Genomic DNA, 26,264 nt, shown 5'->3' on the forward strand with positions numbered 1-26,264 from the left:
TACATTATCTAATTATGTATTTGTCTGTAACTTTTGTTCATACTTGTCAGCTGTTGAGTCTTTTCTGATTTAAAATCCTGCAGAATTTATTGGTATTTATTCCTTTGCATGACTCCTTTTCACTGCCTCATTTTTCTAGTTGTCTGATTTTATTTATAGCAAAACATGATTATTCTTTATATGTGGATCAAAGGATAACACCTTCTTTCTGCTGTCTGAAACCCTCTCACTTCCATTATTCTTTGAGCAATTCAACCCAATGGACGCTGAGTTTTTAAAAATATGTATTTATTTATTTACTTATTATTGAAGTATAGTTGATTTACAATATTATATTACTTTCAGGTATAAAACATAGTGATTCAATGTTTTTATAGATTATACTTCATTTAAAGTTATTACAAAATAATGGCTCTGTTTCCCTGTGCTGTACAATATCCTTGTTGCTTATCTATTTTATACATGGTAGTTTGTATCTCTTAGTCCCCTCCCCCTATCATGCCCTTCCCCGCTTCCCTCTCCCCACTGGTAATTGCTAGTTTGTTCTCTATGTCTGTGAGTCTGTTTCTGTTTTGTTATATTCATTTGTTTGTTTTATTTTTTAGATTCCATGTATAAGTGAAAGCATAGAGTATTTGTCTTTGTCTGACTTGTTTCACTAGGCATAATGCCCTTTAGGTCCATCTGTGTTACTGCAAATAGTGGACACTGATTAAATAAGTAACTATCTGCCCAATATCCTGGGAGTCTCAGGTGATTAAGGCACTACCTTCAAGGAACCTGTATAGATGTAGAACTTCAAACTCAGTTAAATATAACATGATATAGAATATTATAGCACTAGTACAAATAATTATTATTATAATTATTCAATAATCATAATAATAGTACCAACAACAAAAGCTACCCCTTACATCTCCTTTCCTTTTATTCATTCCTTCCTTTAACAACTGTTCTGAGAGCCTCTGCCCAGTCTTTAGCCAGGAACACGATTTAGAGCCGTGAACAAACCTGAGCCAAAATGCGCTCCTATGGAGCTTATTATAGTGAAGGAAGCTTACACTAAAAGGTAATATGCAAATAAATAAATATAACGACTGTGTAAATACAGCTGAGGACATATTGTGAAGCACTGGTAATAATAATAGCTATCATAGGACTAATAACAATATTTGGTTAGATCTTAGTTCTAAGTGCAGGTACTCTGGTTCCAGAGGTAATCACTTTATATTACATTATGCTACAATTACAGAAAATATATTTTCTCAGATGGGAGTATTTACTTATGTAGTGTGATAAGCAAATGCTTGACTAAGAAGATAATGTTTAGGCTGAGACAAGGTGGATAAAAAAGGCAAAATCTACACAAAGATTCAGGGCAGAGCATTTCAGGCAGAAGAAATAGGATGTATAAAACCAGCTTCGTATTTTCTAGGAATAAAAACTAGGTTAGTTTGAGTTGAAGATAGTGAGCCATGGGAGAAAGGATTTGGATGGGATTGAAGAAATAAACAGGAACCAGATCATTCAGTAGGTCTTGTCGTATACAGAAGAGAGTTTGGCTTTTATTTTAAGAGAAATGAGAAAACATCACTTGCTACTTATATTTTTAAAGTATCCTTCTGGCTCCTGCATGAAAAATGAATTAGAAAGTGCAAAAGGGGAAGTTAAAAGATAAGTGGCAAAATCAGGATTTGAATTCAAATTGTGACTATAAAGTCAAGACTTATACCTACCACATTACGCTATTCCCTAAGCTGTAGTAGATTTGCAACCTGGCAGGGGGCATTGTCCTACCAGACATTAGAGATCCATAAATTGTACCCTTTCTTGAACTCTCCCCGCCTCTGTGACCCCCACTCTGTCTTTTTTAGGTCTTGGGGTAGGGAAATATTTAAAGGTTTTCTTGAGAAAAGAAGAAATGATGGATGTTAATGACTTTTTAGCTCATCTTTACTCTCTTCTTGTTTGAACATAACTTCCCATCTCAGTCACATTGGCATATAGTAGTGGTTTTTAGAGTATATAATTTAAAGTAGCTTTTATACTACATAATTAATTTCCTGGTGGGGTGGCGGTGGTCAAAATGCAAATATGTGACTCGTACCCCCAGAAATTCTGATTCAGTATAACTGAATTGGGGCATTTTAAATAAGCACTCCAGTTAATTCTGAGCCAGATGATCCAAAGACTACATTTTGTAAGGCACCGGTTTACAGTGGAAATGTTTTAGATTTTATCCCAAGCATAGTATGATGACATGGACATACCTATTCTGTTAATATTATCAACATTAGAAGCCACCAATTGCAAGTAACCCCAGAATTTAGTAGCCTATATATTTTTGGTAGACATCGCTCCCCAGTGCAATATAATACAATACATGGATCATCAATTTGATCCCTTTCTTCAAGCAAGAGACCTAAGAATTTATATAAACAATTTCCTGACTGGTCAGTCCCAATGTGGGCTAAATATATCATGCAGATTAATGATAGAAGGATTTTTCCAGCTGGGTAGAAACAGAATATTGCCTTCCCAATATTAATACAGGGTTACATACAAGATTCAAATAATTATGGCCCAATAACTCTTTTGGAGGTAGTTTTGTAATATAGACAACACAAAGAAGTAAATAATAAAGTGAATCAAACTTCTTCACTACAGATCTTGTACAAAATAATTACTAACCTATATAAGTCATTATTTAAAAGGCAATAATAATAGCCAATAAGATGAGTCACAATTATAAGTCATTCTAAAAATCAGCACCCTAATTATATTTTGGAATCATATTCTGAAGAACACTCTTTACTGTAGGAATCACCCAGCTTGCTCTTTATAGCTGTGCCTTTTGTAAAAATGGCTTACAACATTAGTGATTTTCCTGCCATCTTAAATCTTTTTCATGGTTAATATCATGCATAATTAGGCCTTAGGACATCTAATCCTTCTAAAATATATTGACTTTTTATCTTTTACATTGGTCTTAACTAGTCTGCATTTTACATTCTCTAAATGAATGAGATAAAGAATCAGGACACATGTCTGTTCTGATGATGCTCAAAATTGCTAATTATTAGAGAAATGCAAATCAAAACTTCAGTGAAGTATCACCTCACACTGGTCAGAACGGCCATCATCAAAAAGCCTACAAACAATAAATGCTGGAGAGGGTGTGGAGAAAAGGGAACTCTCCTACACTGTTGGTGGGAATGTAAATTTGTACAGCCACTATGGAGAACAGTATGGAGGTTCCTTAAAATACCAAAAGTATAGCTACCATATGATCCAGCAATCCCACTCCAAGACATATATCCAGAGAAAACCATAATTTGAAAAAATACATGCACCCCAATGTTCATAGCAGCAGTATTTACAATAGCCAAGACATGGAAGCAACCTAAATGTCCATCAACAGAGGAATGGATAAAGAAGATGTGGTACATATATACAATGGAATATTACTCAGCCATAAAAAAGAATGAAATAATGCCATTTGCAGCAATATGGATGGGCCTAGAGATGATCATACTAAGTGAAGTAAGTCAGAGAGAGACAAATATCATATGATATCACTTATATGTGGAATCTAAAAAGATGATACAAGTGAACTTATTTACAAAACAGGAACAGACTCATGGACTTTGAAAACAAACTTATGGTTACCAAAGGGGAAAGGTTGGAGGGGAGGGATAAATTAGGAGTTTGGGATTAACATATATACACCACTATATATAAAATAGATAATCAACAAGGACCTACTGTATAGCCCAGGGAACTCTACTCAGTATTCTGTAATAATCTATATGGGAAAAGAATCTGAAAAAGAATGGATATATGTATAAATGAATTACTTTGCTGTACACCTGAACCTAACACAACATTGTAAATCAGCTATACCCCAATGTAAAATAAAAATTAAAAAGGAATCAGGACATGTGTCTGTTCAGGACCAGTTCTGATTTTGTGTCAGCTCCAGCTGATCTCTTGAGAACAGCAATATTACTCCCAAATCTTAATAGTCTCAGTTACAACAAATATATAATAACTGAAAGATATCTCAGTATATACTCTATAGAGGCAGGATTTTATTAACCAAATTTACAGATGGTTTTAAGAATTACTAATATATTTCATGAAAAAAGTATTCATTGAGCACCTAGTAAGTATCAGGCACTATTCTATGCTCTGGGGCAACAGAGATAAAAAAAGAAAGTGTTTCTGCTCCTGGAAATTACACACTAGGCAGTGAGATATACAATATATAGAAAAACAAGTATAATATGACAGATAAGTACAATGCAGGAAAATGAAGATTAGGGGAATGGAATGTGACAAAAGTGGTCAAGGATGACCTCTCTAGAGATGACAACATGTATGTAGACACTTGAATGAAGTAGACAGTGAGCTATTCAATTATCTGGGGGTGAGAACTCTAGGCAGAGGAAATAGCAAACGAAGAGGCCCTAGATAGGAACATAACTGGTACATCTGAGAAACAGATAGGAGGATAACAAGGGGAAGATTAATAGAAGATGGGATTGGAGAAGCAGCAGGAAACAGGTTGTATAGGGCCTCAAACAGCCTTGGTAAGTAAGGACTCTGAGTAATATGAGAAGTGTGGTCGATTAAAAATGGCCAAATATTATTTGCTAATCCCTCCATTGAGAGGTGGAGTCTAATTCCCTCCCCTTGAATCTGGGCTGGCCGTAGTGACTTGTTTAACTAATAGAATGCAGCAGAAGTGATATTCAGAAACAAAAACAGGTCATAATAAGTCTTGAAACTTCCACCCAGATATCTTGGAACCTACCAGCTGCCGTATAAGGAGTCTGACAACTCTGAGATCACCAGGCTGTGAGGATGTCCAAGCTAATCATGCAGAGAGCTCTGTAGGGAGAGGAACATAAGATGATGTCCGGCCAACCCAGCTGTTCCATCCATTCCAGCCTAGCTACCAGATATGAGTAAGGAAGTCATCTGGGTCAATCCGACCTCAACAGATGTCAGATGAAGAAGAACCAAGGCCCCAGACATATGGCCCTAGCAGAGCTGTTCTAGCCACTTCCAGCCATTCAAATGGCCACAGCTGAGGCTCACTAGGGAGCAAAGGTGAACAATCTCCACTGTGCCTTTTACCATTTCTTGACTTACAAATCATGAACATAATAAAATGGTAGCTATTTTATACCTCTAATGCTTGGATGATCGATTTTGCAGCGGTAGATGACCTGCACAGGATAGTTGAGAACAGGAAAATGTAAACTTCATCTAAAGGATGCCTCTAGCCACTGAGTGGGATCTAGATTTTCAGGAGAACAAGAATGAAAACAGGATGATCAGTTAATTCAACTGAAATCGAAGCAAGAGAAAATAGTGATTTGGATTAAAATAGTGGCATAGGAAACAGTAAGAAGTGGTTGAACTTGAGATACATTGTGAAGATAAGTTGACGATATTTGTTCAAATTACAGACAATATCTTTATGTCAATTTCAATCTTGAAAACATTTTTAAAATATACTAATATTTCATGTATTACACTTACTTAGAAATACCCAGAGCATATGACCAATCTAAGGTCTGTTAAATAAATGAAAATATATTGAATCTTTCTTTGATTCAGAATCTGTCTGTAGGTCTGGTTAATCATTAGAAGCATCAAATAATATCATATTTTCATTGTAGAAATTTTTATTGACCCAGGGCTTGCCCTAGAAGCTTTTAGTGTGTGCCTTTTTTTTCTCCACAGAACTCATTTGTTAATTTTTTTAGTTCTTTCAACAACTATTTATGAAGAGCCATCTATGGATACATTGCTAGGTATTCAAGATACAGTTGTGAACAAAAGCAGGCACAGTTTCTTTTGATGGAAGGTAGACTTTTTTTGAAGGTGGATTTTAAACAAATAACCATCCAAATAACTATGGCAAATGCTATATCCACTGTCAGGGTGATAATAGGAAGATTTGACTTAGCAAGGTGAACAAAGGTTTTCCTCAAGAAATTGAAGAATAAGTTGAGATCTGGAAGCAAAGTCAGAGTTAATTACTATAAAGTAATTAACTTTACAGTGCAAGGGTACTCTAGACAGACAGAAAACGAGTGCAAATGCTGTATTGTCTAGAGCATGATATACTAATGAAACTCAAAGAAGAACTCTCCAACCTCTGCAATTTGGTCTTCTCACTGAAACTAGAATGATCTTTCTGAAATCTAAACATGGAATCTCCTACTTGTCTCTTAAAATGCTAGATGGCTTCTCTTCCTAAGTGCAACACAGATGGTGATTCCATTTACTGCTTTCAGAAGCTTTGGAAGAGACAAAATAAGTTAAGTTTTGGGGAGAAGAAGATGAGTTAAGTTTTGGACATATTGGATTTAAGATGTTTTTGAGACATGCTAATGGATATGTCAAAAGTGAATTAGATATGGGTAGGAAGGTCTGTCTGGAGATGTGTAAGTTATCAGTCTATAGGAGATACTCAAATGGCATGGACGAGCACTGTCACAGAGAGATCATGAAAACAGAGGAGACTGAGGACCACACTTTAAGAAACCCCAGTGGAGAAAAATACACATCTAAGAAAGAGACAAAAAGGAGTTGCCGAAGAGGTAAGAGAAAAACCTGGGGACTATAGTACCATAAAGGCCGAGGGGAGACAATCTTTCAAGCAGACGTGCATGGTTGACTACATGGGACACAGCTGAGAGTCAAGAAAGCTAAACAATTTTTTGGATTTAGGACACATAGGGAGTAACAGATGGTATAAGGAAAGAACATTGTTCTTGAGACACAAGAACTGATATCTATTACCTATACCACTAGGCAGACCTGTTGGCAAGTTATCCAACTTCTCTGTGCTTCATTTTTTCACGTAGAGCCTCTTGAGCCCTTTCCCAGATTTACTTACAGATCCAGCAACAGCTTATTGAACTCCATGAATTATACAACATATGCTGATCTCCTTAAAGTTTTCAACTATAACTTCCTTAAGAAACTTGTAGTTAAGCAAGTAAACACATGAAAATATATTCGACATAATTGGCCATTAAGGAATACAAATTATAAACACAGTGGGATACCACTACACACCTATAAGGATGGCTAAAATAAAAAATAGCAATAACACCAAATGCTGGTGAGGATGCAGAGCAACTGAATTACTCATGTATGTTGCTGGGAATATAAAATGGTACAGTCTCTGCGGAAGAAGTTTGGCAGTTTCTTAAAAAGCTAAACATGTAACTATCTTGCAACCCAGAAATTGCACTCCTGGGCATTTATGCCAGAGAAAAGGTGATTTATGTTCATATAAGAACCTGTACATGAATGTTTATAGCACCTTAATCTATATTTGCCCCAAACTTGAAACAAACCAGGTATTCTCCAATGAGTGAATGATTAAACAAACCATGGTGCATTCATACCATGGGAGTATTATTCAGAAATAAAAGGAGTGAACAGTTGATACATTCAACAATTTGGATGAATATCCAGATAATTATACTGAATCAAGCTAGTGGGAAGCAGCCACATAGCACAGGGAGATCAGCTCTGTGCTTTGTGACCACCTAGAGGGGTGGGATAGGGAGGGTGGGAGGGAGATGCAAGAGGGAGGAGATATGGAGATATATGTATATGTATAGCTGATTCACTTTGTTATAAAGAAGAAACTAACACACCATTGTAAAGCAATTCTTGAAGTGACAAAATTATAGAAATGGAGAACAGATTAGTGGTATCCAGGGGTTAAGGAGGGGGTGAAGGCAGGGGTGAAGTGAGTATGGCTATAAAAGGGCAATATGAGGGATCCTTGCAATGATGGAAATGTTCTGTATCTTGACTATATCAATGTCAATATCCTTGTGATATTGTACTTTAGTTTTGCAAGATACTATCGTTGGGAAAACTATGTAAGAGGTCAACAGGATCATTTTATATTATTTCTTACAATTGCAGTTGAATCTACAATTATCTCAAAATAAAATTTTTAATTAAAAAATAAACATGTTCAGGAAAGAAACTGTGACATAAACCAACATGTCTATAAAAGAGAAACATAGATGAAATGTTACAGTATAGGGAGGGAGAATTTATTTAGCTGGGGAACTTCGGAATGATTTCACATAACAGATGGGTAGGATCTGAACATTCAAATCTAGGGGAGAACGTTCCAAGCAGAGAAAATAGTATAAGATATGAGGCCAGAAAGCTTGTGACATATTCGGAAGCCATGTTTAATTTCACCGGCATCCCATGTTATTGTAGGACAGCAGTGAAATAAGATTGGAAAAATAGATTGGAGAGAGACTGTTGAAAGTTCTAAATGTTGTACTAAGGGATTTGTATTTTTTTTGTGTGTGTGTGGACCCTCTAAAGGGTTTAAGGTGGGAAACAATGGCTGACACTTTGTTTTGGCATCAGAATGTTGGAAATGGTTGGGGGCAGCTAAAGATATGGGAGGCAGGAAAACCAGTTGAAAAGGATGGTGATTGTTTAGGAGTTTAGGTAAAGGAGTACAGTGGCAGTGGGAAAAAAGAGGTGGTTCAGACCCAAAGCTGTTTCACAGTTGTGTCTTTACCTGTACTAAGCACAGCACCTGACCCACAATCGATGTTTAATGAATATTTGTTAAACACAAACATGAAGGGATATATAAAGAAGCATCTTTATGGATATAAGAGAAGCATCCTGGGCTTCTATTTGTGGCACTTTTACTACCTGGGATAATTGCTGTTTGAAGCCTCCAGCCTATGTAGTAGACATTTTACCTTTTCTAAAACTCTCACATCTGCCGTGAGAGTTTCAGAAATTTACTGTTTGCTCAGAATAATCCCATGTGCCCTGTTGAAGTCCATGGTGTATGACTTATTTTTTCCAAATTGTTGGTAATATATCCTGTCATTCCTGTCTACACCTTCATGGCACATGTTGAAGATCTCTTAAGTTCAGTCTCGCAGTTCCTCATCTTTGAATTTAACTTCCAATGCTCTCTAGCCAAAGACCTCCGTAATCACATTTGTTGTATGTTACGTTCATTATTACATCGATTATTATTAACTAACAATTTGGGTTAATTACCATAGCAGCAAGGGAAATGAAGGTGTTAGAAAAGGATTTGGGCTATGATTGAATATCTTAATAAATCTTATCTAAGAGGAAGGCAAACTAGATCCTGGCTGGCACTGTTAATTGGTAAAGCAGCAGCAGTCACTCTTTACAGGGTAACTAGCATGGGAAGCTGTACAGGACAAACCACCCAGCTTCTTTAACAAATAAATTACAAAAGACAGAAGGGCAGGGGGAAGCAACAGTCACTCATATTGGCCAGACACGGAACGTGTTGTCCTTTTGCGGCTTGGACAATGTTCATGTTTTGCTTGTGTTCAGACTTGCTGGCAGAGTGGTCTTGGTTTTGCCTTGATCTATCACAGCCTTGTGGAGTGGCCTTGTCTGATGTTAATGTTCTGTGAAATTGTTTTTGCTTGGCAGGAGGACATCAAAGCCTTACTGTGACTGCAAATACAACTTGTAACAGCACCAAAGCATGATAGTACCAGGCAAGCTCCTGGGTCCCAGGGGATACTTTTTTCTTTCTCACACTAAACAGGCATTAATTTCTTCTCCAAATTACTGTAGTACTACATCTTATTGTGAGATTTAATTAGATGCAGCTTCCTTAGTCATTAGACTACAAGTGTACTGTCTCTCCTCACAGAGAGGATAAGCATTATAGGGTAGTGACCACAGCTTAGAGCTTTTGGTCTCAATCTTGGTATGTAAAATCCTCTAGATCCAATTCCAGTAATAGATGTTTACTCTTAAGTTTTTAAATGAATGAATGTATGAATGATTTGGGCTCAAATAAAACTCATTTCAGAGTTTTCCAATTCTAAAGAATTAAAGGAAAAGAAATCAATTCTTGTTTAAATCAAATAAAAAGATGTTTTCCCTTCATATGATAAATCAAAGAAGAATTGAGCTGAAAGTAAAGTTGATCAAGTTGATGCAAATATTTGAGTGAAGAAAGGGCTTGCTAGTGCAGTTGAGACATCAGTAATAAAAATCTTCAGCTAGGTATGAGGCATTATTCAATAAAAAATGGAAATTGCTTTTAATTTCAAAACTTTATGGAATATTTTACCTGCCAAAAAGAAAGTTTATTCATTTGGATATTATCTTCTAATACACGACTAAATCTTCTCCCTTCCTCTAAATGCTAAAGTATTCACTATCTCCATGAGTTTCTGTGAATTTCAAATTTAATTCATAGATGCATAAAAATTGATGTTTCATTTTCATTTACATATTTTTATTTACTTTATTTTGAACTAGGTATATTCCTAACAGTTGGTAATCACTAAAATAAATACCATAAATAGAGCACTTAATAAAATCAAGGGGAAAAGATATTAACATTTTTAGAGTAGTGTGACTTAAAAATATCTCTCTGCAAATAACTCAAAATATGGAGGTAGTATCACTAGGATAATAAGTTATATCTATATATGTGTTTATATCTAGAGAGATTTTAAGGAAGTGGATCACATGATTATGGCAGCTGGCAAGTCTCAAATCCATAGGGCAAGCTGGCAGCCTGGAAATTGAAGTAAAATTCGACATTGTAGTCCTGACTTTGAAGGGTGAAAGCTCAGGCAGTCTGGAAGCAGAATTCTTTCTTCTTCAGGAAACAGTCTTTGCTCTTAAGGCTTTCAACTGGTTGGATGAGACCCACCCATATTATGCTTTACTTAAAGCAATTTACTGTAAATGTTAAAGTTACTCATGCATTAAAAACACTTTTGCAGCAACATCTAGAGTTTGACTAAGCAACTATTCTCTATAGTCTAGGCAAATTGACACATAAGATTAACCATCACAATATATTTTTGACTAGTCATTGACCTGATGCAAAAATCTTATATTGAAAATTTCTCTCTTGTAAAACAGTCAATTTTTTAAAAAATCAACTTTTCAGTGATATTTTAGTAGCAGATATCATTCTGTTGTATAGATGAGGACACAATATTTGGGGGTTTGAATGATTTGCTTGAGATCATTAGTAAGTCTGTAATGTAGCTTTTTAATAAAGAATCCAACCTTCTGTTATCAATCCAGCATATCAAGGTCACCCTATTTCTGTGAGATCTTGGTGTGCATGACAATTCCTTACACATTTTAAATTTTTATTTTTTTATTTTATTTATTTATTTATTTATTTATTTTTGGCTGTGTTGGGTCTTCGTTTCTGTGTGTGGGCTTTCTCTAGTTGCGGCGAGTGGGGGCCACTCTTCATCACAGTGCGCGGGCGTCTCACTGTCGCGGCCTCTCTTGTTACAGAGCACAGGCTCCAGATGTGCAGGCTCGGTAGTTGTGGCTCATGGGCCTAGCTGCTCCGCGGCATGTGGGATCTTCCCAGACCAGGGCTCGAACCCGTGTCCCCTGCATTGGCAGGCAGATTCTCAACCACTGCGCCACCAGGGAAGCCCCCTTACACATTTTAAATGTCTACTTTGGTTACCCACTGAGGCATTAACACCAGCCATCCGTAGATGCTTTCATTATAGTCCCCAACTAATGGCAGTTTTTCTCCAAGCTAACAAATGTCTTCCTACTTCTAGATAATGTAAGGGTAATGCCCATTCCCAATCTATTAGAACATTGGGCTGTCATCATTGCTTCTTATCTCTACTTTGGCTCCTTTGATTTATGATAGTCACAATTCCTATTTTAAAGAAGAGTCAGAGAGCTAGATAGAGGGCTCTAGCAATTGGTACTTTCTCTCCTCAACTTCTACCTACCCGAATCTAGTTTCTTACTTTAATACTGTACTTTCCAAGGTTCAGATTCAAACTTCTAATGCTGTCACATGCCACGTCCTTCAATTTTGTACTTGCCGCTTATTCAGTATTCCCATTGATTCTGAATCCTGTATTGGCCATTTAATAGCTTCGTGACTTTCTGAGATTCAATTTTCATCTTTTGTTAAAATATAGGTGCAAATTCTAACCTCAGAAGATTTTTTTAACATGATGTGTGCTATATACATACCTCCCCACAGTGTCTGGCACCTATTTGCTGTTTGATAAATGCTAATTACCTTACCATCTACTTATGATATTCTAAATCTGCTTACATAACTCTTAATCTGCCTCTAGCCCCATATTCTCTCTTCCCTGATCAAATTGAGAAATGCCATTTTCTACAGTAGTTAAGATCACGATAATAAAGAGTGACAGGGAGAGAGTGAAGATATTATTTTGCCCCATTGTAAAAGCTTTCAAGCTAATCCTGAGTAATAATGACAAGTTCTGAATGGATCCCCAATCAAATTCTACCACTTGGAGTTAGAGCAGCAGGTTGCTGTTGGGAGGTAGAGGGTTGGCTTGAAAGAAAAGTGAAATCATGAGGAATCCAAAATTGAACTCTGAAAAATTATTGAGTCAAAGTGGAACCAAACTTCCTCCAGGGCAATTACTTGTACTATTTAAACTTCAGTTGCTAAAAATGTGATAGATGGAAATGATCGGTGACTATTTCATGTACTACTCTCATAGGTAAAACCTGAAATGAGGAATAGTCATAATTTTTCCATTTGTCAGGATAAATATTCTGTGAAATGGTGCATTGTTTAGAGTACATGACATCTGCCATCATGAGACTGAGTATTAAATGGCGCCTAGTCACCTATCTTCCTAACAATTGTCACAACCGTATCTTCCACAGTGATTTGTCAAGAGGTGCATGAAGAGAGCGTTCAGTGCCATATAAAATAGTATACACGCTGGTGTGTTTAAACATGCATGCAGACCTTCATATTGTAAGTATCAGAAAACCTATAAAGTTACATTCTAATCTTATAATACTTGAGATAATTTTTACTTCTAAATGTAGAACATGGATAGTGATGTTCGTAGTGATGATGATGATGATGATAAAATACGTTGCTATCGTACTCGGGTACCTACAGCAATTTATACCTCCTTCTCTTAGAGCACATATTTGTAGTTAATTTATTTATATGCCTGTCTCTCACTAAACTGTGAGCCCTTTGATGGCAGACTCTGTGTCATCCATATTATCTTGGTGCTGGGCATCTGCCTGACACATAGTAGACTGTCACCATACACTTGATGGATTGCATTTTGTTAAATGATAGAAGGAAAGGACTCCATCATATCATGATTTTAGCGTTTACTGCACTCAAGGCACTATATGAAGTCTTATGTTTAGCTAAAGCTGTTTAGACACAGACTCTATCCTCATGCTTCTTAGAGTGGCTGATTTAGAGAGTTTGAGTATTTACTGCCACTTGACTCTGAGCTTCCCTTTCCTGATGGTCTGGGTGTTTGAGAGCTGTTTCCCATTAGGCATGTACCTGAAGGCCCACCCATGATTTTGAGCTTGGGAAAGCTAACTGTAACCTAGTCATAAAGCCAGCTAAGATATACAGATTGCATCTAAAACATGTATCAGCTTGTATACAGTCTCATGAGAATTTGATTTCCAGGTATAGTTTTATAGACCAGATATCCACTGTGCTGAAGAATTTAGTCATCCAATTTGAGATTACAGGAGGGAAAAAAGGAACATTATTGAATTGTGCACCCAGCTATATGCTTTAATTACACAAGCAAAAAAAAAAAAAAAAGTGAAGTTAAAAGCTATACTGTGTCCCAAAATATTCGTAAAGTCATGTCCATTAAATGTTAGAAAATGATGTGATATACTGTACTGCAGAGAACTCTCAAATCATCTTATTCATTTTTGCTGTTTGCTGTAAAAAATCACAAGCAAGTCAATTAAATGACAGATTGCTGGGATTTTAAAACGACATATGCTTTAGTTTCATTTGGCTTTTAAAATCTTAGGCATCAAAAATAATTTTAAAATATCATGAACTATAAAAAAGTAATTGATTTCACTCAATTCCAAGTGTCAAATTATGGACAGTAGTAAGATATTCATGAATTGTGGCCATTTTGCAGCAAATATGCAGAGTTGGCAACATTTCTACCAAAGACAGCTCAACTAATGGTCTCCATGCTAATCAACAGAAAACTATTTGAACTGTGATAAGGATCTTCTAGAAGTAGTTTTGCATTTTTAAATTTTAATAACTTAGGTTATATGTATATTAGAAGGAAAGATCTATTAAGGACACCTAAAAGCAGTTATTGTAAAGTTCAGCACCATTATAATATGTACCTTTACACAATATATTTTCATTTCTGGCCTGGAAACTAAAAACAATAATAACAAAATAGCTGACACAAAGCCCAAGGCTACCAGAATATCAACTCTCAGGAAAAAAGGAAAAAGACAAAGAACTACAAAACCAAATATAGACTTTTTATTAGATTTTTAAAGTAAAAATTTAAAACTACTACTGACTTATTTTTCAAAATAAGATTTACTAGATGTAGAGTCAAATAAAGCATGGGTGGGAGGGGTAAAGGTGAAAAAAATTAAAAAGAACTGACTTGTAGATATCACTGTGCTATTTCCAAGTGTTATTGTGGAAACAATTGTTTAAATACAACCAAATCTCTAAATGTACGCTTGTCTTATTTCCCTCCCTCTCAGTTTAGACTGTAAGCTCTGGAAGAGCAAGAATTGTGTAATTAATAATACAGGCTGTATAATAATATACAGCTGTATATCCTTAGGACTATTTGCTAAACTGAATTGTGGGTACAAAAAGCCTTCCACAGCTTTATAAGAAAAGACCTGTGGCCACACATCAACACCTTCAGTCTCATGCACACACTGAAAGTGAGCTATATTCGTTGGTTGCATTTTTAGGTAAAGGACAAAAATAAAACAGAGAGGGTGCTTAAAACTATTTGTGCATTATGTGAAGGAAATGTGATTCTGTTGTTCATCAGCATACTTACTAATCTTTTAGTTGCTCATATATTCTTCTGTATTTAATGAACTTTTATCTAGTGTAAGAGGTCCTGTGTTAACTGGAAGAAGATCTTCAGCATGAGAGAAATGTTTTTCAGTGGCTGATGAATCACTCATTTTACAAACATGTAAAAATAAATGGAAAGAAATCCTATGTTAGTGGATTGGAAGACTTAATATTGTTAACATGTCAATAATACCCAAAGTCATCTATAGATTCAAGGCAATTTCTATCAAAATCCGAGTGACTTTTTTGGGGGGCAAAAATAAGAAAAAGTCCATTTTACAATTCGTATGGAATCTCAAGGGACTCCAAATTGCCCAAACAATCTTGAAAAAGAAAAACAAAGTTAAGCGTCTCACATTTTCTGATTTCAAAACTTACTGCAACGTCACAGTAATAAAAACAGTGTAGTACTGGCATAAAGACAGATATATAGACCAATGGAATAGAATAGAGATCCCAGAAATAAACCCTCACATATACTGTCAAGTGATTTTTTTCTTAAACAACTTTATTGGAGTATAATTCCTTTACAATGTTGTCCTAGTGTCTGAAGTACAAAAAAGTGAATCAGCTATATGTATACATATATCCCCATATCCCTTCCTTCTTGCGTCTCCCTCCAACCCTCCCTATCCCACCTCTCTAGGTGGTCACAAAGCACTGAGCTGATCTCCCTGTGCTATGTGGCTGCTTCCCACTAGCTATCTATTTTACATTTGGTAGTGTATATGTGTCCATGCCACTCTCTCACTTCGTCCCAGCTTACCCTTCCCCCTCCCCGTGTCCTCAAGTCCATTCTCTACCTCTGCTTCTTTATTTCTGTCCTGCCCCTAGGTTCTTCAGAACCATTTTTTTTTTTTTTTTAGATTCCATATATATGGGTTAGCATACGTTATTTGTTTTTCTCTTTCTGACTTGCTTCTCTCTGTATGGCAGACTCTAGGTCCATCCACCTCACTACAAATAGCTCAATTTCATTTCTTTTTATGGCTGAGTAATATTCCATTGTATATATGTGCCACATCTTCTTTATCAGTCCATCTGTCGATAGACACTTAGGTTGCTGCCATGTCCTAGCTATTGTAAATAGTGCTGCAGTGAACATTGTGGTACATGACTCTTTTTGAATTATGGTTTTCTCAGGGTATATGCCCGGTAGTGGGATTGCTGGGTCATATGGTAGTTCTATTTTTAGTTTTATAAGGAAACTCCTTACTATTCTCCATAGTGGTTGTATCAATTTACATTCCCACCAACAGTGCAAGAGGATCCCCTTTTCACGGCACCCTTTCCAGCATTTATTGTTTGTAGATTTTTTAATAATGGCCATTCTGACCGGTGTGAGGTGATACCACAATGTAGTTTTGATTTGCATTTCTCTAATGATTAGTGATGTTGAGCATCCTTTCATGTATTTGTTGGCAATTTGTATATCTTCTTTGGAGAAATGTCTATCTAGGTCTTCTGCCCATGTTTGGTTTGGGTTGTTTGTTTTTTTGATATTTAGCTGCATGAGCTGATGGTATATTTTGGGGATTAATCCTTTGTCAGTTGCTTCATTTGCAAATATTTTCTCCCATTCTGGGGGCTGCCTTTTCAACTTATTTATGATTTCCTTTGCTGTGCAAAAGCTTTTAAGTTTCATTAGGTTCCATTTGTGTATTTCTGTTTTTATTTCCATTTCTCTAGGAGGTGGGTCAAAAAGGATCTTACTGTGATTTATGTCATAGAGTGTTCTGCCTATGTTTTCCTCTAAGAGTTTTATAGTGTCTGGCCTTACAATTAGGTCTTTAATCCATTTTGAGCTTATTTTTGTGTATGGTGTTAGGAATTGTTCTAATTTCATTCTTTTACATGCAGCTGTCCAGTTTTCCCAGCACCACTTACTGAAGAAGCTGTCTTTTCTCCATTGTATATTCTTGCCTGCTTTATCAAACATAAGGTGACCATATGTGCATGCGTTTATATCTGGGCTTTCTATCCTGTTCCATTGATCTGTATTTCTGTTTTTGTGCTAGTACCATACTGTCTTGATTACTCTCGCTTTGTAGTATAGTCTGAAGTCAGGGAGCCTGATTCCTCCAACTCTGTTTTTCTTTCTCAAGAGTGCTTTGGCTATTTGGGGTCCTTTGTGTTTCCATACTAATTGTGAAATTTTTGTTCTAGTTCTGTGAAAAATGCCATTGGTAGCTTGATAGGGATTGCATTGAATCTGTAGATTGCTTTGGGTAGTATCATCATTTTCACAATGTTGATTCTTCCAATCCAAGAACATGGTATATCTTTCCATCTGTTTGTATCATCTTTAAGTTCTTTCACCAGTGTCTTATACTTTTCTGCATACAGTTTTTTGTCTCCTTAGGTAGGTTTATTCCTAGGTATTTTATTCTTTTTGTTGCAATGGTAAATGCCAGTGTTTCCTTAATTTCTCTTTCAGATTTTTTGTCATTAGTGTATAGGAAGGCAAGAGATTTCTGTGCATTAATTTTGTATCCTGCTACTTTTCCAAATTCATTGATTAGTTCTAGTAGTTTTCTGGTAGCATCTTTCGGATTCTCTATGTATAGTATCATGTCATCTGCAGACAGTGACAGTTTTACTTCTTTTCCAATTTGGATTCCTTTTATTTCTTTTTCTTCTCTGATTGCTGTGGCTAGGACTTCCAAAACTATGTTGAATAATAGTGGTGAGAGTGGGCAACCTTATCTTGTTCCTGATCTTAGAGGAAATGGTTTCAGTTTTTCACCATTGAGAATGATGTTGGCTGTGGGTTTGTCATATATGGCCTTTATTATGTTGAGGTAGGGTCCCTCTATGCCTACTTTCTGGAGAGTTTTTATCATAAATGGGTGTTGAATTTTGTCAAAAGCTTTCTCTGCATCTATTGAGATGATCATATGGTTTTTCTCCTTCAATTTGTTAATATGGTGTATCACATTGATTGATTTGCATATATTGAAGAATCCTTGCATTCCTGAGATAAACCCCACTTGATCATGGTGCATGGTCCTTTAATGTGCTGTTGGATTCTGTTTGCCAGCATTTTGTTGGGGATTTTTGCATCTGTGTTGATCAGTGATGTTGGTCTGTAGGTTTCTTTTTTTGTGACTTCTTTGTCTGGTTTTGTTATCAGGGTGATGGTGGCTTTGTAGAATGAGTTTTGGGAGTGTTCCTCCCTCTGCTACATTTTGGAAGAGTTTGAGAAGGATAGGTGTTAGCTCTTCTCTAAATGTTTGATAGAATTCACCTGTGAAGCCATCTGGTCCTCGGCTTTTGTTTGTTGGAAGATTTTTAATCACAGTTTCAATTTCAGTGCTTGTGATTGGTCTGTTCATATTTTCTATTTCTTCCTAGTTCGGTCTCGGAAGGTTGTGCTTTTCTAAGAATTTGTCCATTTCTTCCAGGTTGTACATTTTATTGGCATATAGCTGCTTGCAGTAATCTCTCATGATCCTTTGTATTTCTGCAGTGTCAGTTGTTACTTCAACTTTTTCATTTCTAATTCTGTTGATTTGAGTCTTCTCCCGTTTTTTCTGGATGAGTCTGGCTAATGGTTAATCAATTTTGTTTATCTTCTCAAAGAACAAGCTTTTAGTTTTATTGATCTTGGCTATTGTTTCCTTCATTTCTTTTTCATTTATTTCTGATATGATCTTTATGATTTCTTTCCTTCTGCTAACTTTGGGGGTTTTTTTGTTCTTCTTTCTCTAATTGCTTTAGGTGTAAGGGTAGGTTTTTCATTTGAGCAGTTTCTTCTTTCTTCAGGTAGGACTGTATTGCTATAAACTTCCCTCTTAGAACTGCTTTTGCAGCATCCCATAGGTTTTGGGTCATTGTGTTTTCATTGTCATTTGTTCCTAGGTATTTTTAAATTTTCTCTTTGATTTCTTCAGTGATCTCTTGGTTATTTAGTAGCATATTGTTTAGCCTCCATGTGTTTGTATTTTTTACAGTTTTTTTCCTGTAACTGATATCTAGTCTCATAGCGTTTTGGTTGGAAAAGAAATTTGATATGATTTCAATTTTCTTAAATTTACTGAGGCTTGATTTGTGACCCAAGATATGATCATCTCCTGGAGAATGTTCCTTGGGCACTTGAGAAGAAAGTGTATTCTGTTGATTTTGGATGGAATGTCCTATAAATATCAATTAAGTCCATCTTGTTTAATGTGTCATTTAAAGCTTGTGTTTCCTTATTTATTTTCATTTTGGATGATCTGTCGATTGGTGAAAGTGGGGTGTTAAAAGTCCCCTACTATGATTGTATTACTGTTGATTTCCCCTTTTATGGCTGTTAGCATTTGCCTAATGTATTGAGGTGCTCCTATGTTGGGTGCATAAATATTTACAATTGTTCAATCTTCTTGGATTGATCCCTTGATCATTATGTAGTGTCCTTCCTTATCTCTTGTAACATTCTTTATTTTAAAGTCTGTTTTATCTGATATGAGTATTGCTACTCCAGCTTTCTTTTGATTTCCATTTACATGGAATATCTTTTTTCCATCCCCTCACTTTCAGTCTGTATGTGTTCCCAGGTCTGAAGTGGGTGTCTTGTAGACAGCTTATATATGGGTCTTGTTTTTGTATCCATTCAGCCAGTCTGTACGTTTTGGTTGGAACATTTAATCCATTTACATTTAAGGTAATTATTGATATGTATGTTGCTATTACCATTTTCTTAATTGTTTGAGTTTGTTTTTGTGGGTCTTTTTCTTCACTTGTGTTTCCCACCTAGAGAAGTTCCTTTAGCATTTATTGTACAGCTGGTTTTGTGGTGCTGAATTCTCCTAACTTTTCTTGTCTGTAAAGGTTTTAATTTCTGTGTCGAATCTGAATGAGATCCTTGCTGGGTAGAGTAATCTTGGTTGTAGTGTTTTCCCTTTCATCACTTTAAATATGTCCTGGCACTCCCTTCTGGCTTGCAGAGTTTCTGCTGAAAGATCAGCTTTTAACCTTATGGGGATTCCCTTTTATGTTATTTGTTGCTTTTTCCTTGCTGCTTTTAATATTTTTTCTTTGTATTTAATTTTTGTGCCTTGGGTTGTTTCTCCTTGGATTTATCTTGTATGGGACTCTCTGTGCTTCCTGAACTTGACTGACTATTTCCTTTCTCATGTTAGGGAAGTGTTCAACCATAATCTCTTCAAATATTTTCTCAGACCCTTTCTTTTTCTCTTCTTCTTCTGGGACCCCTATAATTTGAATGTTGGTGCATTTAATGTTGTCCCAGAGGTCTCTGAGACTGTCCTCAGTTCTTTTCATTCTTTTTTCTTTATTCTGCTCTGCAGTAGTTATTTCCACTATTTTATCTTCTAGGTCACTTCTCCGTTCTTCTGCCTCAGTTATTCTGCTATTGATTCCTTGTAGAGAATTTTAAATTTCATTTATTGTTTTGTTCATCATTGTTTGTTTGCTCTTTAGTTCTTGTAGTTCCTTATTAAAAGTTTCTTGTATTTTCTCCATTCTATTTCCAAGATTTTGGATCATCTCTACTCTCATCATTCTGAATTCTTTTTCTGGTAGACTGCCTATTTCCTCTTCATTTGTTTGGTCTGGTGGGTTTTTACCTTGCTCCTTCATCTGCTGCATGTTTCTCTGTCTTCTCATTTTGCTTAACTTACTGTGTTTGGGGTCTCTTTTTCTCAGGCTGCAGGTTCATAGTTCCTGTTGTTTTTGGTGTCTGCCCTCAGTGGGTAAGTTTGGTTCAGTGGCTTATGTAGGCTTCCTGGTGGAGGGGACTGTGCCTGTGCTCTGGTGGGCAGGGCCACGTCCAACAGTGTGATTTGGGGTGTCTGTGAACTTAGTATGATTTTAGGCAGCCTCTCTGCTAATGGGTTGGGTTGTGTTCCTTTCTTGCTAGTTGTTTGGCATGGGGCATCCAGCACTTGAGCTTGCTGGTCGTTGGGTGGAGTTGGGTCTTAGTGTGACAGAGATATCTGGGAGAGCTCTCGCCAATTGATATTACATGGGGCCTGGGAGGTCTCTGGTGGTCCAGTGTCCTGAGCTCAGCTCTCCCATCTTATAGGCTGAGGCCTGACACCAGGCCAGAGCACCAAGACCGTGTCAGCCACATGGCTCAGAAGAAAAGGGAGAAAAAAAGAAATTTTAAAAAATAAATAAAATTTAAAAAATTTTTTTAATTATTAAAATAAAAATATATATAAAAAAGGAACCAAACCAATAAGCAAATCCACCAGTGATATCAAGCGCTAAAAACTAAACTAAGATAAACATAAAAATCAGAAACTAATCAGTCACAGACTGCAAACCCAAGTCTACAGTTACTCCCAAAGTCCATCGCCTCAATAATGGGACAATTCATTGTCTATTCAGGTATTCCACAGGTGCAGGTTACATCAAGTTGATTGTGGGGATTTAATCTGCTGCTCCTGAGGCTGCACGTTGAAATTTCCCTTTCTCTTCTTTGTTCCTGGGGTTCAGCTTTGGTTTTGGCCCCACCTCTGCATGTAGGTCGCCCTCAGGCATCTGTTCCATGCCCAGACAGGAGGGGGTTAAAGCCGCAGCTGATTAGGGCACTCTTGCTCACTCAGGCCGGGGGGAGGGAGGGGTATGGTAGTCCTAATTGGAATTCGGGGCGAGCCTGTGGCAGCAGACACCGGTGTGACATTTCAGTAGCCTGAGGCGTGCCGTGTGTTCTCCCAGGGAAGTTGTTCCTGGATCATGGGACCCTTGCAGTGGTGGGCTGCACAGGCTCTTGGGGGTGTGTGGATAGTGACCTGCCCTTGCACACAGGATTCTTGGTGGCAGCAGCAGCGTTAGCATTTCATGCCCGTCTCTGGGGTCTGAGCTGATAGCTGCATCTCGCGGCCATCTCTGGAGCTTGCTTAGGCAGTGCTCTGCCTTCTGTGGGCACACAGGGAAGGAATCCCCTCTCCTCGCACACCTGAAACAATGGTCTCTTGCCTCTTAGTCAGGTCCAGACTTTTTCCCGGACTCCCTCCCTGCTAGCTGTGGTGCACTAGCCTCCTTCAGGCTGTGTTCACACAGCCAACCCCAGTCCTGTCCCTGGGATCTGACCTCTGAAGCCGGAGCCTCAGCTCCCAGCCCCACCCGCCCCAGCAGGTGAGCAGACAAGCCTCTCAGGCTGGTGAGTGCTGGTCGGCACTGATCCTCTGTGTGGGAATCTCTCCGCTTTGCCCTCCGCACCCCTGTGGCTGTGCTCTCCTCCGTGGCTCCGAAGCTTCCCACCCCACCCACGTACCCCCCGTCTCCGCCAGTGAAGGGGCTTCCTAGTGTGTGGAAACCTTTCCTCCTTCACAGCTCCCTTCCACTGGTGCAGGTCCCATCCCTAATCTTTTGTCTCTGTTTTTTCTTTTTTCTTTTGCCCTACCCAGGTACGTGGGGAGTTTCTTGCCTTTTGGGAAGTCTGAGGTCTTCCGGCAGCGTTCAGGAGGTGTTCTGTAGGAGTTGTTCCACATGTAGATGTATTTCTGATGTATTTGTGGGGAGGAAGGTGATCTTCATGTCTTACTCCTCCACCATCTTGAAGGTCCCCCAGTCAAGTGATTTTTGACAAGGGTGCCAAGATCAGTCAATGGGGAAGGAACAGTGTTTTCAACAAATGGTGGTGGGAAACTATATCCACATACAAATAAAGTTGGGCCCTTAACTTATACCATATACAAAAATTAACTCAAAATGAAGTAAAGACCTCAACGTAAGAGCTAAAACTATAAAGCTCTTAAAGGAAACAGGGGAGAAGCTTCATGACATTGGATTTGGCAATGATTTCCTGGATATGAGATTAAAAGCACAGGAAACCTAAGAAAAAGTAGTAAGTTGGACCTCATCAAAACTGATAAATTTTGTACATCAAAGAACAATATTAAAAGAGTGAAAAGGCAACCCACAGAATGGGGTAAATATTTACAAATCCTGTATCTGATAAGGAGTTAATATTCAGAATATATAAAGAGCTTCAGCTCAACAACACAAAATCAAACAACCCAGTTGAAAAATGGGTAAAGAACTGAATATATATTTCTTCAAAGAATATATACAGATGGTCTATAAGCACATGAAAAGACGTTCAACATCACTAGCCATTAGGAAAATGCAAAAAATTAACATAGAATTATTGTAAGATTCAGCAATTCTGCTTCAGCAATATATACCTAAAGTAATTTAAAGCAGAGACTCAAACAGATATTTGTACATCAATGTACACAGCAGCTTTATTCACAACAGCCAAAATGTAGAAACAATTCAAATGTCTATTGATGGATGAAAGGATAAACAAAATGTGGTATCAACATATGATAAAATGTTATTCAAACTTAAAAAGGAATGGAATTTTCACACATGCTACAACATGGAGAAACATTGAAGACATTAAGCTAAACGAAAGAAGCCAGACACTAAAGTACAAACACAGTACGATTCCACTTACATGACGTACCTAGAGCAGTCAAATCCGTAGAGGCAGAAAGTAGAATGGTGGTTGGCCAGGGGCTGCAGGGAGGGGAGAATAAGAGTTATTGTTTAATGGGTACAGAGTTTCAGTTTGGGGGATGAAAAACGTTCTGGAGATGGAGGACAGTGTTGTTTGTACACTTAAAATGTTTAAAATGGTAAATTTTATGTTATGCATATTTTACCAAAACAAGCAGACAGGCAAACCATCAATAGCCTAATGGATGAAATAAAGTTTTTAAATGTCATGGAGTTTCTCAGAAGAAAAGGTCTCCACAATAGTAAGTGAAAAGGCAAGACATTGTTCAGATTCTACCATTTATCAATTAAGAAGGAGGTATCATCACTGAAAAGACAATATTTCACAGGTTTGGCTTGAAACACCAGGATTGTCTATTTAAATAGAAAAGCCCCCATTCTAATGTACGTACTGTAACGCTGCTGAAGAAAAAAAGAAATCAACAAAAGCTTATTTTTTTCTATTTTAGTTGCATGCAATTTTCAGAGCTCTTACAGATTCCCATGAGAAATAGCTTTTGAATTTATAGATTTACATCTATACTCTTCTTCCATGTTCTTTTAAGAAAGCAATCAAAGCTGTTGCTGAGAAGTGAAAAATGACAGATATCACTGAGAGGTTTTTTCAAGGACAGGGAACTGGTTTTTATTGAAGGGTAAGCTGTGCGTGTGACCCAGAACACAGTTGGAAATCTTTGGGTACCACTAATCTGAACTACTAATACCTTGAAAGGTTCCTGCTGTAGTAATTAGCTAACCCGATAACTCAGAGGTGACAATTAAATAGAATATAATGCTTGTATAATGTATGTTATAAAATTAGATCTTAATAAACATTTGAAATGGTTCCTACTTCCACAGAAATGTAAAGCAAACTGTAGAAAGGTCAGTCTGTTAGCACAAACAGCTTTTCTTAGCAACCCAGCGTTGAACTTGGAAGGCAAAAAAGAGCTCTGCCTGAAATCAAGGCAGAGACAGACTTTTCCTGAGGAGAAGCCTTGGGACTCTACTCCACCGGACCAAAACACCATTGTTCTATAGTTCAATCCAAGTCTGTTTTCCTCCCACTTGCAATATTGCTATAGCTACTTTGGGGAGAATAAACCATAGGAGAGGAAAATTAGTTTTTTTTGTTTTAGATTTTAATTAAATGTAGATTTCTATGTGGGTGTGTTTGTTTTGCTCTTTATTTTCCCCCTAGTATTCCTAACTATTTTCAGCTAAATTATGTGATGAGTAGGAAAGATTTTAAAAGTCTTTTGCAATATATACATATAGTACCCTGTGCCCTGTGGGGTGGAAGGAGAGACACTGTAGTTATATAGATTCTTTATTAATTTTTTTCCCAAAGAATAGTTTTGTTTTCAAAAGCAATAATGAGCCCTGAAAACCCTCAAATCCTGAGGGGAAAGTACTACCATTCTAAGAGTACTCTTTATTTTCTGCAAATAAATTCATTACATAAATCACTATCTATCATTTAGAATGGTGCTTCTCAATTTTTCTTATTGTATTAGGATCACCTAGGAAGCTTGAAAAATACTGGTATCCTGGCCCTTAAATGTGAATCAGCATCTATGGGTTCCTGATATTCATGGTTTTAATAATTTCTCTAGTGATTCTGATCTGACCCAACGCCTCAGAACTATCAACACTCTGGAAGACAGGTAGTTAACACCGTTGTGCAAATTTTCCACTCTAAAGCTAAATGGAGTTTTTCTGGTCCCCACTGTTTCTAATAACATCAGTTAGTGGCTCCTTGCGTTGACCAAAGTTCATGAATTTGTAATAATACCAACTAGTGAGCTCTTGAACTACCTAAAGAAATCATGTAAGCATCTTATACTTTTATTTGGAAGCTGTGGACGAACTAAGTAACGAGAACAAAGAAGCCGATAACAGTTTACTTGCAGTGGTAGTAGAGAAACCCACTACGTCATACGGTAAATGGAGAACCTACCATATTCGACTTCCATATGCAGATCCTAAGGGCTTTTCAGTAAGCCTAAGTATAGAGGGAAACTCTTGGTTATGGAAGTTTTCTTGAAACAGGTTGAAAATTTCTGGCAACATCTAAACTATTGACTTTCCCGAGATTAATTAGTACTTTTGAGGTAATCGGGAAGCATAGGATCTAAACTTTATCTTATGTTATCTATCATGAAGACATAGATTTTTCTTTAGACTAATAGCATTTCCACATAAGCACATATGAAATTAACTCTCATTCTCTATTGCCTTAAGTCTTGCTCTTCAAGAAGTTACCAAGTTGCATGGCATCTCCACAATTGACAGATTTATAGCAGGGAGAGAAGGAACATGTTAACACCCAAAACCCAACCTCTAAAAAAAAAGTAAGGCAAGTTTATTTCCCATTTTCTAAGCAAGGCCTATGGCAGAGTCTTAGAGTAAACAAAGAAACAGGATTATTTTATTTTTCCAAATGTTAAAAAGCACAAGATCAAAGTTATTGCATTTCTTTGCTTTTCTATTTATAAAATGTTTGCAAAATGCCAAATTTAGGCTCTTGATTTTTTGCACAGGGCATGGGCTCAATTCAGCCATCATGGTGCTTCTGAGATGGCAGTGTTAATTCTACAGTAGCAATAACAACAGTTGGAGCTCCTGGGAACGCCTTCAGCATCAGTTCCTTCTTTCCTGCTACAGTTAGCACTTAGATTCTGTCTTAATGACTCCACGTCCCTCAGTGGCAGAGTCAGGGCACATTGCTGACTCCACCCAACAGAGCAGATTAGGACTGTAAATCTCAGGGCACAAACTGCTTACAGACATCTTCTGTTGAGTTGTTTCTCTGTTGTAATTACAGATGAGCATGCACTCTAGGCTCCTTTATGCTCTGGGGAAATCACATGTGTGTTTGAAAGAC

This window comes from Balaenoptera acutorostrata, chromosome 3 (assembly GCF_949987535.1).
Source record: "Balaenoptera acutorostrata chromosome 3, mBalAcu1.1, whole genome shotgun sequence".
In the NCBI taxonomy this organism is placed as follows: Eukaryota; Metazoa; Chordata; class Mammalia; order Artiodactyla; family Balaenopteridae; genus Balaenoptera; species Balaenoptera acutorostrata.